The sequence below is a fragment of the Papio anubis genome, chromosome 3 (genome assembly GCF_008728515.1).
Source record: "Papio anubis isolate 15944 chromosome 3, Panubis1.0, whole genome shotgun sequence".
NCBI lineage: Eukaryota > Metazoa > Chordata > Mammalia > Primates > Cercopithecidae > Papio > Papio anubis.
In genome coordinates, this window is record NC_044978.1 from 16,810,647 (window position 1) to 16,823,810 (window position 13,164).

The 13,164-nt window shown below is 41.2% G+C and overlaps 1 protein-coding gene across 2 annotated transcripts in view; it reads right to left on the bottom strand.

The window, feature by feature from the left end:
• The window catches only part of GALNTL6 (polypeptide N-acetylgalactosaminyltransferase like 6), a 1,207,198-nt gene that overhangs the window by 205,631 nt on the left and 988,403 nt on the right, over positions 1–13,164 (bottom strand). The gene's annotated exons all lie outside the window — the stretch shown is intronic.

Below are 13,164 nucleotides of genomic sequence, written 5' to 3' on the forward strand. Positions count from 1 at the left end.
ACTCTCTTCCTCTCCTGTCTGTGCTTTGCGCTCCTAAGAGTGAATGTAGGTGGACGACGAATGTCTTGCGTGCCTTTGTCCTATGATGTAACTCTTCTCTCTCAGGTTGCATCTCATACACATACAGAGGGAAGAGGATGTGAAAGCACGGGAGTACACCAGAGCGATGCTTCCACAAGCCAAAGAATGCATGCAGGTTGGAGAAGCTGGGAGAGGCTTGGAACAGACCCTTCCCCAGTGTTTCAGAGGGAGCATGCATAGCTCTGCCGACACCTCGACTTAGGACTTCTTGCCTTCCAGGACTGTGAGACAAGTTTCACTTACTTCGAGCCTCTCAGTTTGTGGTACTTTGTTATGGAAGCCCTAGCAAAATAGCCCAGATTTTGGTTCCATCTATTTTGCTTTATAGCATGAGGGATTTCCTTGACTTTCTCCTCCAGACTGCCAGCATGGACTTTAGCCTGGTTCCTTCTATTATTTGGGCCATCCATTTAATCTTTTCTTTTAGTAATCATATTTGAAATACATGAGGATTGTGCTTGTTCCCTTTCCACACAGAAACTGGTCTAGATTGTGGATGAGGATAATTTGATTTTTTAAAAATAAGTATCTTTGTTTCTTTTAGGTTCTGTTGGTTTATTCTGTTTCTTCCCTTTTTTTTTTTTTTAATGCTAATTTAACACATGATGGTGATCAGATCATCCATTTGAAGAAAGGACTGGTAGGCTTATAATCTGTGTCTGGGTAGGTGGTGTGGAATACCTTGGCGGAAATGGTCCTTCCCTGACAGCAGGGCTGACTGTGGCCCCTGAGTGAGGGGAGGCATAGAATGACAGGCAGGTTTCCCTCCCTGTGGGACATGGGGTTCAGGGAAAACAATTGACAAAATAAGGAGGGTTTAATGAGGGTTGGAGCACTTCAGTGTATTTTTTTTTTTTTGAGATGGAGTCTTGGTCTGTCACCCAGGCTGGAGTGCAGTGACACCATCTCAGCTCACTGCAACCTCCACCTCTCAGGTTCAAGCAATTCTCCTGCCTTAGCCTCTCAAGTAGCTGGGATTACAGGTGCCTGCCACTATGCCTGGCTAATTTTTGTATTTTTAGTAGAGATGGGGTTTCACCATGTTGGCCAGGCTGGTCTCGAACTCCTAACCTCAGGTGATTGGTCTGGCTTGGCCTCCCAAAGTGCTGGGATTACAGGCGTGAGCCACCGCGCCTGGTCCACTGTATTTTCCACCTAAGCAGACCTGCCTTTCCTTTCTTCCTTCAATGTCTAAAGTGCAAGCAGAAGGCTACTTATTTTTTATTCCTTGCTCTACCACTTAAAGAATGCAGTGAAAAAAAAAAAAACTTGTATAGTGAGATAGTATTTTTGAAAGAAATTATTATTGATAAAAGTTTTCTTCTTTTTCTTGTTGCATTTGGCTTTCCACCCATAGAAGTTCAGGCTTCTTTTGGTTTAGAGGAAGGCAGTGCACCACTAAGAATAGGAAAGTCACTGCTCAGCTTGGCTTTCAAAATAACATAGTATCGAAGAAACAGAGCTTTCATTTGCAAGAGCAATGATTTGTTGAAAGAGAGAACATGAGGTGTTGGTTCCAACAAATCACAGTTGGGGGGTTTTGGCCCACTTCTAACAGGTCCTGGTAGGTGGAGTGTGGTAGGAAGACAGAGACTCCAAATCAATTTTAGGATTCCAGAACATAGAGGGATTGTCCCCACTTCCTGCCTAGAAGTCATGGTTTGTGGATACCTCTAAGTAACATGCTCTATGCCAACATGAGGAAGCTCATTACAACAGAATGAGTGGCATGGTGGGTTAGGCAGACAGAGCCTGAGATAGGGCCTCTTGGTTATCCATAACCTGCAAAGGGTGGAATTCTTGCCTGTTGGAGGGAGAGGACCAGATGAGAGTTGAAAGCTAGGGGACCTGCACTGTGAAGCAGGGTGAAGGGACTCATCTCTGAGATTTGGGGCTGAACAAACCAAAGCTAGGGTCCAGTAAGAGCCTGGGCCTCTTGGACTAGTCCTTAGCCAGATCTTAGAACTTAGGTAGAACTGAGTCAGAGGAAGCGTGACCCTACCATGCAAGAGAGCAAATGGAGACATGACATCTGTGGGCACTCTGTCCGGTGAGGACAAAGCCTCTTTTGAAAGGTCTGCTGCATCCAATCTGAATCCAGCCGAGGCTAACTGAGAAAGATAAAGCATCAGATGACACCTGTCCCCATCGTGACTTGCCTCACGATCAAGATGCCATCCTGAGAGTGGAGGAGAATGGAGGAAAGTTGAGCAGAGCAGTTTGGAAAGGAAAACAATCCTGGCATGGAGTTAGACTTTTGAATTGACTGAGTTTGATTTGGGAATTTACTGAGAATTTGCCCATAAGAGACCAAGTTCTGGATCAGAAGAAATGCACATTTAATTGGTGAGATCAGGGGCTCACTGCTGTCCAGTGACCTGAGATTCAGGAAAGAGGGTCGTGCTCTGGTCTTCTTTGGATGTTCCTCTCCCTACGGGATGGGTAGTCTGGAGGCTAAAGGGATGTCCCGTTCCCCACATCCCCACAGGCTGTACACCTTTTGTGAACTGGGTTTTCCAGACTGCTTTATTCCCTGCACAAAGGATTCTGAGCCTGCTTCAAAGGCCTGAGCCATTCCATTATTGTTTGATTCTTTTTCCATGGGCTGCTTTCCCGTGGTTTGGAATTTACATCCTTAGGGCTGGGAGTTGGGCAAAGGATGGCTATTTTTGTAGAAGGAATTAGATGTGTGGGCTTCCTTGTCTACCTGCATCGCGTGTGCCCACGGGCTGTGGAGGCACAGAACAAACAGGAAGGGAAGGTGTGGGCTGTGGGTTGCTGTCCTGCCTGTCTGCCGGTGCTGCAACAGCTGAATGGACGCTGAGGAGCAATTCTACATGCATCCCTACTCTCTGGGTTGTTTTGAAGGTATATTGATCAAGAAAGGAGGACAGAACAGAATCCAGTAGTTTGCTAGCTCAGTTAATAAACTTCCAAATACTTAGCCATATGCCACCTGAGCCTTCATTTGCACTCTTGCCCTGGACCCAAATGTGTTAGGAGCCAGCCTGCTGCTCACGGTGGAAGCAGGACTCCAGGGCTCTGTAAGGCTCAGTTATGGAGATAAAGAAAGTTACATTCATGCCCACTTGAGTTGTAACTGTATGTTTCAAACCTGCTCCATATGCTACAATTACTATCTATGAGATGGTTTCTATTACTACAAAAAGTTAAAATGTAAATTCTTGGAGCAGTGTTAAGCAAAGGAAAGAACACTTAGCTAGCCTGTATTCTTCACTAACTTTAAATTCGTGGAATGGCTGGGGGATAGATGTGGGGAGGAGGGAAATATGGCCTGATCCCACGCTGGCTTCTGTATGTGCAGATCCCAATTCTCTCAGCCATGCATAGCGTTCCCCTACAATTTCCTTCCTCTTACACGGTATTCAAACCTGGCTTTCTTTTTTTTTGTGGCTTGTGATGTAATCATTCTTTCTCTCACGTATACTTTTACCTTATCCACCACTTTACTCAATTTCTCCCTTTGTGTACCACTTCCGGAAGGCCTTGGATGAGTTTTCCCACCAATCCAGTGCAGGCTGGAAGACCCTAAGCTCCTGCTCTCCTGCCCTGGCTCACCTCAATCCCAGAAGCAGGGTCTGGGCTGAGTCTTGGGCTTCCAACCTAGTTCCCACTGATAGAAAAACAGGCTAACATGCCGGAGGAGGACACAGAAATGGCAAACATCTTCGTGTTGCCACCGAGCTCCATCAGTGAAGAAGGCTGGAGCGGGAAGGTGCCCTCGAGATCACCTTTGAATCAGAAGCTGCAACCTGGAGTGGCCAGCCAGCACGAGGCTTTCCACTGGCGGCCTGGCCTCAGCCTTTCCACTGAATTATGCCATATAATCTCCTTCCCTCCCTCCAGCAAGAGTCCATTGTGTCTCATTTTTATTGGCACTTCAGGACACAAAAACAGACATTTCTTTCTCTTAAATGTATTTCCAGGTGGATCTATACCAAGAAGTATTAGACAAAGAAAAAAAAAAGAAAGAAAGATAACAAAAAAAAAAAAAAAAAAGAAAAAAGAATTGTCCCACCAATTTAGCATCATAGTCATTGCTTGATTATTTCATTGAAGGAGGGAGTGATGATCTTGTCAAAACCAGTGTCTCTGTGGATGTAGCCTCACTTTAGATACTTAGCCTAGATCCAGATAAATAATCCAAGCAGCAAACAGTAAAGACTAATGACTTCTGTCACAGATAAGCTCATGAAAGTCTGTTACTTTTCTAGTGTCACTCAACTCTATTTACATCAGGGGAGTATGTGCGGTACTATTTTATTTTTAAAAGATTTGCTCTGACTTTGTTAGAGGATTGAGATAGGGAATTCTCTCATTTCTGAAGGTTTCTCACCTGAAGCCAATCCCACCTGCCTCCACGAGTGATCCTGAACAAAGTCAGCCCCACTGAGAAGACAGCAGCATAGACTCAAAGACAGATTTTTTCTTTTTCACTCCTATTATCCATATGCATCCACTTTCTTAAAAAAAAATCATTTGAAGCAATTTACACACACACAGACACATTCACATACACACATAAATAATATAATATATACTCACATATACATATAAATATAAATACATAAATAACCTGATATCAATTTATTACTTATATGTGTGTACACACACACACACACACACACACACACACACTATACCATGGAAGTCAGGTTCTGACCGAAAGCCCTGGTGGCCAACTCTGTTCCCTCTCTGTGGCAGAGTAATAGAGTAATTCAGGACTAGAGACTCCTTGCTGACTCCTGGATACAGATTCTAGTTTTCATCATTTCTTTACATATAACTAGTGAAGCCTTCAACGGCACGCCACATGTAAGGCTTAGTTTTCTTCACTAGACTTTAGATCCATACATATTGCTCAGGCTTGTTATGCCCTCCCATTCTAAGACCATAGTTCATATATATAAGTTCTAAGATTACACTGCCATCAAGCCCACTGGCCCTTCCCAGCCCTGTTCTCAAGCATGTAATTTTGGTCAACCCTCCTGAAGTCCATTGCTCCCACCAGCTTGGGCTCTAGGTGGTGTCTAGAATCTAGACAGCACAAGATGCTTATAGCATCTCGTTATTTGTTAGAAAAGGACAGAACTGAAGATCAATATCATTACCTGGCCCCCTTGTTAAAGATGTTGGTATATCCTAGGTTGTGGTTTTAAAAATGATTTTAATTTTCATTCATGGTGTAAAGGACCTCAGGAAGCCTTCGAGTTTTTCTAAAATATTTATTTATCATCTTTCTTCCTTCTACATACTGGATAAATGCCTTCTATTGTCTTCTTCATTTCTTCCTTTTCTTCTTTACTTTCTACCATTCCCGTATAAGAATTTATGCTCTATTTAGACTGCTCTGTAGGTGACACCTTATAAATAATTGTGCTCAGTCCTGCCACAACATTTTCTGTAGCTAGCATCCTTTTCTGAAAAACTGTCATCTCTTTTTCAAATATATGCAACCTTGTCTGACCACTTCTTCTAACCTTACTATTTATTTCATCCATTCAATCCATATTGTTGGGTGTCTTTTATGCACAGGGACTAGGTGCTAGTGACACAGCCCTGAGTGAATGGAAGAAAACAGCGCTCCCTGCCCTTATGGAGTTTACACTCTAATATTGATGTTGAAATGATTAGGCAAAAAGAATGACTGAATGGAAGAAAACTGCGCTCCCTGACCTTATGGAGTTTACATTCTAATATTGATGTTGAAATGAATAGGAAAAAAGAAGAGTTTTTGAACTAAGAAGGAAAGCAAAGAGGAGAGCAGAGCTGAAGGTGATATTTTAGCAATGAAGCTTTGGGTGAGAAAATGAAGTGAAATGAAGCTAATATATAGGCCTTGGGCCTATAGCCCTGTCTGCAGGGAGAGAAGAGGAAGATTAGGTGAATGGCAGAACATTTTGTTTAATTCTACCATGCTCTGGGATCATGTTATCGGGACAGAATCAATATTGCTGAACTTCAGGTGCTGGGAAGGGGGCTGTGACAGTATTTTCACAGCTGCATAGAAATTTCTCCCTTAGCTAAAGGAAGCAAGATTTCAGTTAAAGAAGACTAGGGAGCCAGAAAGAAGAGAGTGGGGCATTATATCCTAGAGGACAGAATCCATGAAAATGCCCAGCTAAGGAATAAATGAGATGAAGTCAAGTCACATCTTAAGGGTAGGGAAGGGACAGAGCAAATTACCTTCACACATTAGACAGACAGACAGACTCAGGACACCAGTTGGGGAAGCAAAACAAATATATGGGGAAGTTCATACAACAGGTAAATGGACCAAAAAAAAAAAAAAAAAAACCCTACAAAAAACAGTCATCAATCCATTCGTGAACTTCGCAGTTCAACACACAGGGAGCCATTGCTATGTCTTAGGTGGTGCAGTTTTATCTATAACTATTGGGTGGTTCTGGAGGTCTAGGGGTGGTTGGCATGAAGAATTCAAACCCTAGCCTGACTATGGAGGAGCTATCTAACCTGGCAGCAGTGAAGCAAGACCAAGAATGAGATCAGAAGCCCAAAGTTCAAGAGGCGATGTTACCAAAGAAACACAGAGGATAGTTAGAACACAAGTCACCGTAAGGTTTGGGTAGAGAAGAGCAGCGCATTCTGGAGTTCCACAGAACCATGGTCCTGAGTGGCTGGTATGCAAGAGTGAACACCTCTTTCAGGATGGATGAACGGGTCTCATCATCTTTTAAAATAGTGCACATAACCTACCAGGCTACCTATGATTGAATGGCCCTTGCAGAAGTCTCAGTGAAAAACAAGCAGTTCAAGAGTCCAGATACATGGTCAGGAACCAGAAAGAGGAGGTCTCAAAGCCCAAGCTATCCCAGGAACCCAGAGATCTCAAGAGACCAAGACAAACTGAAGAAAAGCAGACGGGTACAGTAGAATAATTACAGGGATTGCTAATTTAGGAATTAATTTTGTTAATATCTTTTTTTTTTTTTTTTTTTTTTTTTGAGACGGAGTCTCGCTCTGTCGCCCAGGCTGGAGTGCAGTGGCCGGATCTCAGCTCACTGCAAGCTCCGCCTCCCGGGTTCCCACCATTCTCCTGCCTCAGCCTCCCGAGTAGCTGGGACTACAGGCGCCCGCCACCTCGCCCGGCTAGTTTTTTTTTTTTGTATTTTTTAGTAGAGACGGGGTTTCACCGTATTAGCCAGGATGGTCTCAATCTCCTGACCTCGTGATCCGCCCATCTCGGCCTCCCAAAGTGCTAGGATTACAGGCTTGAGCCACCGCGCCCGGCCTTGTTAATATCATTTTAACTGTTAAAGGAAGGAGAAAGTCATAGGGAACATCCTGTTGAGGTAAAGATCACACCCACAAGCAGAAGGAAGAAAGAAACAGTCATTTCTGATTCTGACAAGGGAAAAGAGATTGTTGCTACCCCTTACAGAGAATTTCTTTGTCAAATGTGGTTTCCCTGCAGACTGGGGGCCCAGGGCAGCCAGGGGCCTCCAGAGCCAAGCAATGGGGGAGGGGGCTTCAAAAGGAGAGACGGGTAATTTACAACTTTGCTTTGGAACATCTCTGCCCGTGTTATACTATTTTACTTTACATTCAAAAAATCTTCAGTGAGTGTGTATTCTGGGCTTTCAAAGGAGATTGGTTTTATTCAATATTTTGATTAGTTTTTTAAACACTTGAGCTGTTTCTACTCCTTTATTCTCACCTTCTGTAGATTAGGACACCATTTAAAAGTTCGACAGTCTTTTCCCTAAACATTTTGTCCTTTTGCGGTTGTCAAATATTGAATTAGATCTTGTTATAAAGAGACCAGAAGCTGGCATTGTTGACATTTCCCTTCATTAGTAACTGAAAGCTGACATTTTCAACCTATCAGCTCTAGTTTGGTCTAATGATAAGAACACAGTATGGTGAACAAGGCAATCTGTTTCCTTTCCTGCTCTTATTATGAACTCGCTATGAAACATTAATTGACAAAACGACTTCACTTAATGGGTGCCTAAGTTTCTCTTACAAGAAGAGTAAAAGAAAATTATTGATTAACCCTAGGATTCAAAGTCTGAATGAATGAAAGAAGGCATTAACTTGAGTCCTATGAGACTATTGATTAAACCTAACATTTGAAATCTGAATGAATGAATGAATGAAGGCATTGATTTGAGTGCTGATTTTGTCCCTTATTCATTATTATAGTCTCTTCATTTATTTGGTTCTCACTCTATTTGCAAAATTAGAAAACCACAATATCTACTTTAACCCATTCAAAAGGATTATTACATAGAGTTAATTAGGTAATGTAGTGAGGGCTTTACATATGGTGAAGTGCTAAACAGATGTTAGTTTTCATATTACATACTACACAGGTTTCATTAAATAGACTATTTGGCCAGTTTAATTGAGGGGCTTCTGAAATAATGAGAAGTTCAGGCAAGATCTGTGGTTGTGGTTGTGGAGAGCTGAAGACCTAGTTAACTCTCCTGGAACTTGTCTCTAGACTAAACTGATTAACATAGATTCTAATCTAATCCCTCAAATGTTTGAAACTTCAGTTTTGAAACCTCAATCATAGAGAATTACATGGTTGGAGGTTGAGGTCAAGGAGCACATACTTTGGTAGTTTTATGTATCAATTTGACTTTTTGAGGAGGAGGAAGATTTGTAGCAATTTCATGGAGATCTGCAAAATTTGTGAGAATATTGACTTGACTTGAGAAGCAGGAAATGAACAAAGTTCTCCCACTCTACCAAATGGATATTCCATGCTATGGAGGTATCCTAACAGGGGCAGGAGAGAATAAAAGGGAGGATGAACACTATCTAATTAAACTTAGAGGTGAAAGTGGAGAAAACCCCCAAAGTTATCCTTCTAAGCTTATATTCTACATTAAATTCAGTTTTGACCAGTCCCTTTTTCCATAGGAAATCAATTTCATGCTTTACTGATTTTGATTAAACGTAGAATTAATAATATTGGGTCAAAACCTATGTGGAAAGAGTTTTGTGTAAAACAGATTATCTTTATTTTCAAATTCTGAGTAGGCTACTGTACCCCTAACCCTCAATGAAATTTACCCAAGTGGGATGCTAAAATTTTGAAGGTAAATTAGTGCCATCAACAAGGTTCTGATAAAAGCTAATAGTTTATTCTAGGCATCAAGTAAGTTGATCGTCAATCTGTTGTTATTTCCTTTGTGTTAAAAAAGTGGAGGTTCTATGCCCACCAAGGAGAAAGAGCCCCTCTTCCTCCAGATTAGTCAACCCAAACCTGGGTCTTCGGTATTATGAACAGAGGCTCAATCTCAGCCTTACTTACACTCTCCACTGGGCACCCTTGTGCAGGCACAAGTCTATCTGTATGAGGCAGACCTGGAGTGATTTTGTTTGGCCCAGTGTCCTGAATGTGTTTTGAAATAAGACTTTCTGTAAGGATTGGTAAAGGTTAGTGATGTTTTGACTTTACGATATTCACTTATCAGCTGCATTCTTGTGTTTAGGGAAGAAGTAATTGTACTCTCTGAAGGCTTTTTCCCTATTTGAGTATGATTATTCCTTAACCACTAGAGAATGTGTCTTCTCTAAGTAGAACGGGAGGGGAAAATCTCCACAGAATCGTGGGAATTCTTACTCTGCGTTCTTACTCCTATTTGCTGTGTAAACTTGGGAAAACTGCTTCACCTCTATGAGCCTGAATCATCTCATTTGTAAAAATTACATATTTCATAGGCTTGAAATAAGGGTTAAGTGGGTTAAGAAGATATGCAAATTTCCTAGCAAAGTGCCTGACCCATAGCAGTAGACATTTAACAACTGTTAATTTCCCCTCCATCAACATGTGTGAAAGAAAGAATAGCATGGAATGATGAGTCAGCAACCCCAGATTCCAGTAGTAGCTGTTAAATTTGCTGGTGGTGACACTGGATAAGTCATTTAGACTGTATAGCTTAGGTTTCCTCTTTTATAAAAAATGAGAAGTTGAATTGTCTCTAAGGTTTCTTCTAGCTTGATGAATTTATGATTATTTGCACTTTTTTTCTGATTTTATTCTAAGCCTACATTTAGCAGAAAGTTATATTTGTTACCTAAGAACCACTGACTTTCACACGGTGTTGACATCAGCACTTTCTCACATTCTTATACAAGAAAGAGAGTCTGCAAATTCTGCATGGTGTCCCTTGGAAGAACAAAGGGAGGTACTATCAGTAAATCTATAGAAAGCATTCCACTTCCGTGTGACAGTGATACAACTCTCTGTAGCAGAGAGGTAGAATTTTCTCCATTTTAGCATGAGCTATGCCTCACACTTCTGGATTGCAGAACCAGCTCACAAGGATCTCACCTTTGGCCCATGTCAGAGGATCTTCCATGTCTGAAGTGCCTACCTTGAGGTCCTTGGCAATGGGTCACAGCTACTGCTATCTGTGCCTAGGGACATTTGTAGGCTAGATATTGGCCCTGGTTGAGGAATTACTGAATTCAGACTGATATGTCTATGGAACATAGTGGTTTCTGAGAGAATAGAATGGATGATTGTGGCTGGGTGTGGTGGCTCATGCCTGTAATCCCAACACTTTGGGAGGCTAAGATGGGCAGATCATGAGGTCAGGGGTTTGAGACCAGCCTGACCAACATGGTGAAACCCTGTCTCTACTAAAAATCCAAAAATTAGCCAGACATGGTGGTGTGCGCCTGTAATCCCAGCTACTCAGGAGGCTGAGGCAGGAGAATCTCTTGAACCCGGGAGGCAGAGGTTGCAGTGAGACGAGATCATGCCATTGTACTCCAGCCTGGGCGACAGAGTGAGATTTCGTCTCCAAAAAAAAAAAAAAAAAAAAAAAAAAAGGATGATTGTAGCCTGTGAATTTTTTCCCCATTGCTGTGTGTATATATTTATTATACTTATTTTAAACATTTTGGAAATTGGTAGTATAAATAGATGGAAAATAGAGAATGTCAGTTCTCACTAATAAGTCTAGGCAAGAATTCCATCGATGGTAATTAAAACTCTTAGTTCTATAAGTCTTTAAGGAATTGTGAAGATCTATCTGAGGAAGACTGGCAGTGCAAAGATAATTTTCCCACAATCACAAAGACAGAATAGAGGTGGATTCCGAAAAATATAATCAACTTGCAAAATTGAATAAACTGCTGAATCGATTCTTTGTATTTAGCAAAAGGAAGCATATCTAGGAACCTGCATACATTCTCTAGAAATTAACTTGATTTTTACAGTTGACAGAGTCATGTATTAGGGTCTGGATACCTGATATACTGGATGGACTATTTCACGCTGCCCTTGGAGACAAGTTGGAGAAACGTTAATAGTATTGCAGCAGTGAAGTGAATTTACATATATTGACGCGTTACATCAACGAGTGTGAACTTTTACAAGATTCTAGTAGACCTGGAAAACATGGTGATAGAACTGAAAATATGTAGCCTGGAAAAGAAAAATGTTTTGTTGTTTTCCCTCTTGAGTAGTATGGGCATGGCAATTGTTCTCAAATATTTCTAATAGCTCTGTCATTAAAGACCAATTCAATATTCCTTGTATCTCGAGTAGGACAATTTGGGATCAGAAAGGCAGAATTTCTTCATGTGAGGGAAAATGTGTCTGTCAATAAGTCTAATAGAAAGGATATCTTTTGAGGTAGGAAATTTACTTTAAAGATGAGTTACTGCAGAGGTTGGATGCCTGTCTTGGACATTGTCTAGTGGTTGCTCACATTGAAGGGAATTTGGACAAGATAATTTTCTTCGGGCCCACTCTAAACTTTTAGAAAGCAAACGACCATCTTTCTCTTTGTCATCATGGCTGAAGGAGCATATTATGTTTTGTCACATAGAAAAGTCTTTCATTTTTAAGTGCCCTGATTTCAAGATGGACCAGTAATGAGAAAACCATCTAAAAGCCATGAATAACAAGAATTTTCTCAAGGCATTACGTCATGATAAAAGTCATCAGAAAGAGGGAGCATTCTGGTTTCTTCCTTAATAAATAACCCCAAATATTTAATTTAGAAAATTAAATTAAAAATTTATTTTAATTTAATTTTGTTTTGTTTTTGTGTTTGAGACAGGCTGGAATGCAGTGGTGCGATCATGGCTCACTGTGGCCTCAACCTCTTAGGCTTAGGTGTTCTGTGCACCTCAGCCTCCCAAGTAGCTGGGACTACAGTCATGCAAAATTGAATAAACTGCCCCACTATTATTTTTTTTTTTTCATAGAGACAAGGTTTTGCTATGTTGCCCAGGCTTGTCTCAAACTCCTGGGCTCAAGCAATCTGTCCGCCTTGGTCTCCTGAAGTTCTGGGATTACAGGTGAGAGCAACTGCTCCTGGCCCCAAAATATTTCTCTCTCTCTTTTTTTTTTTTTTTTGGAGACGGAGTCTGGCTCTGTTGCCCAGGCTCAAGTACAGTGGCACAATCTCTGCTCACTGCAACCTCCACCTCCGAGTTCAAGTGATTCTCCTGCCTCAGCCTCCCAAGTAGCTGGGACTACAGGCGCCCACCACCATGCCCAACTAATTGTTGTATTTTTAGTAAAGGTGGGGTTTCACTGTATTGGCCAGGCTGGTCTTGAAATCCTGATCTCAAATGATCCATCCACTTCGGCCTCCCAAAGTGCTGGGATTACAGGCACAAGTCACCATGCCCAGCCAAAATATTTCTTAAATGTATCCAATCCAATAGAAGTTATGACCACTATATGATAATTTGTATCAAGAATGTTGCTTTTTCTCTTACATTCTAGTAGCAGTTTGTTGAAAAACAGGATCCCTTTGTAAATATCAATAAATATTTTCTTAATGCTCAAAGTTATCCATAAGTTTTCCTTTTCTTTTCTAGACCCATTGTTGAAGGTCTTGATTCCTAGTTTAGAAAGTTAGTAGATGTTGACCTCTTTCATTGTGTAGTGTATGTGAAGAAATACAGTTTATATGACATCAGGTTCATATATACCTTATAACTGAAGTTGAATATTTGAGAAATGACATTTATACCTACCCACTAGTATAACACTCTAAAATTTTCAATTGAATTCAATCCAATTCATTAATAATTAAATACTGTTAATGCCCCACTACTTTC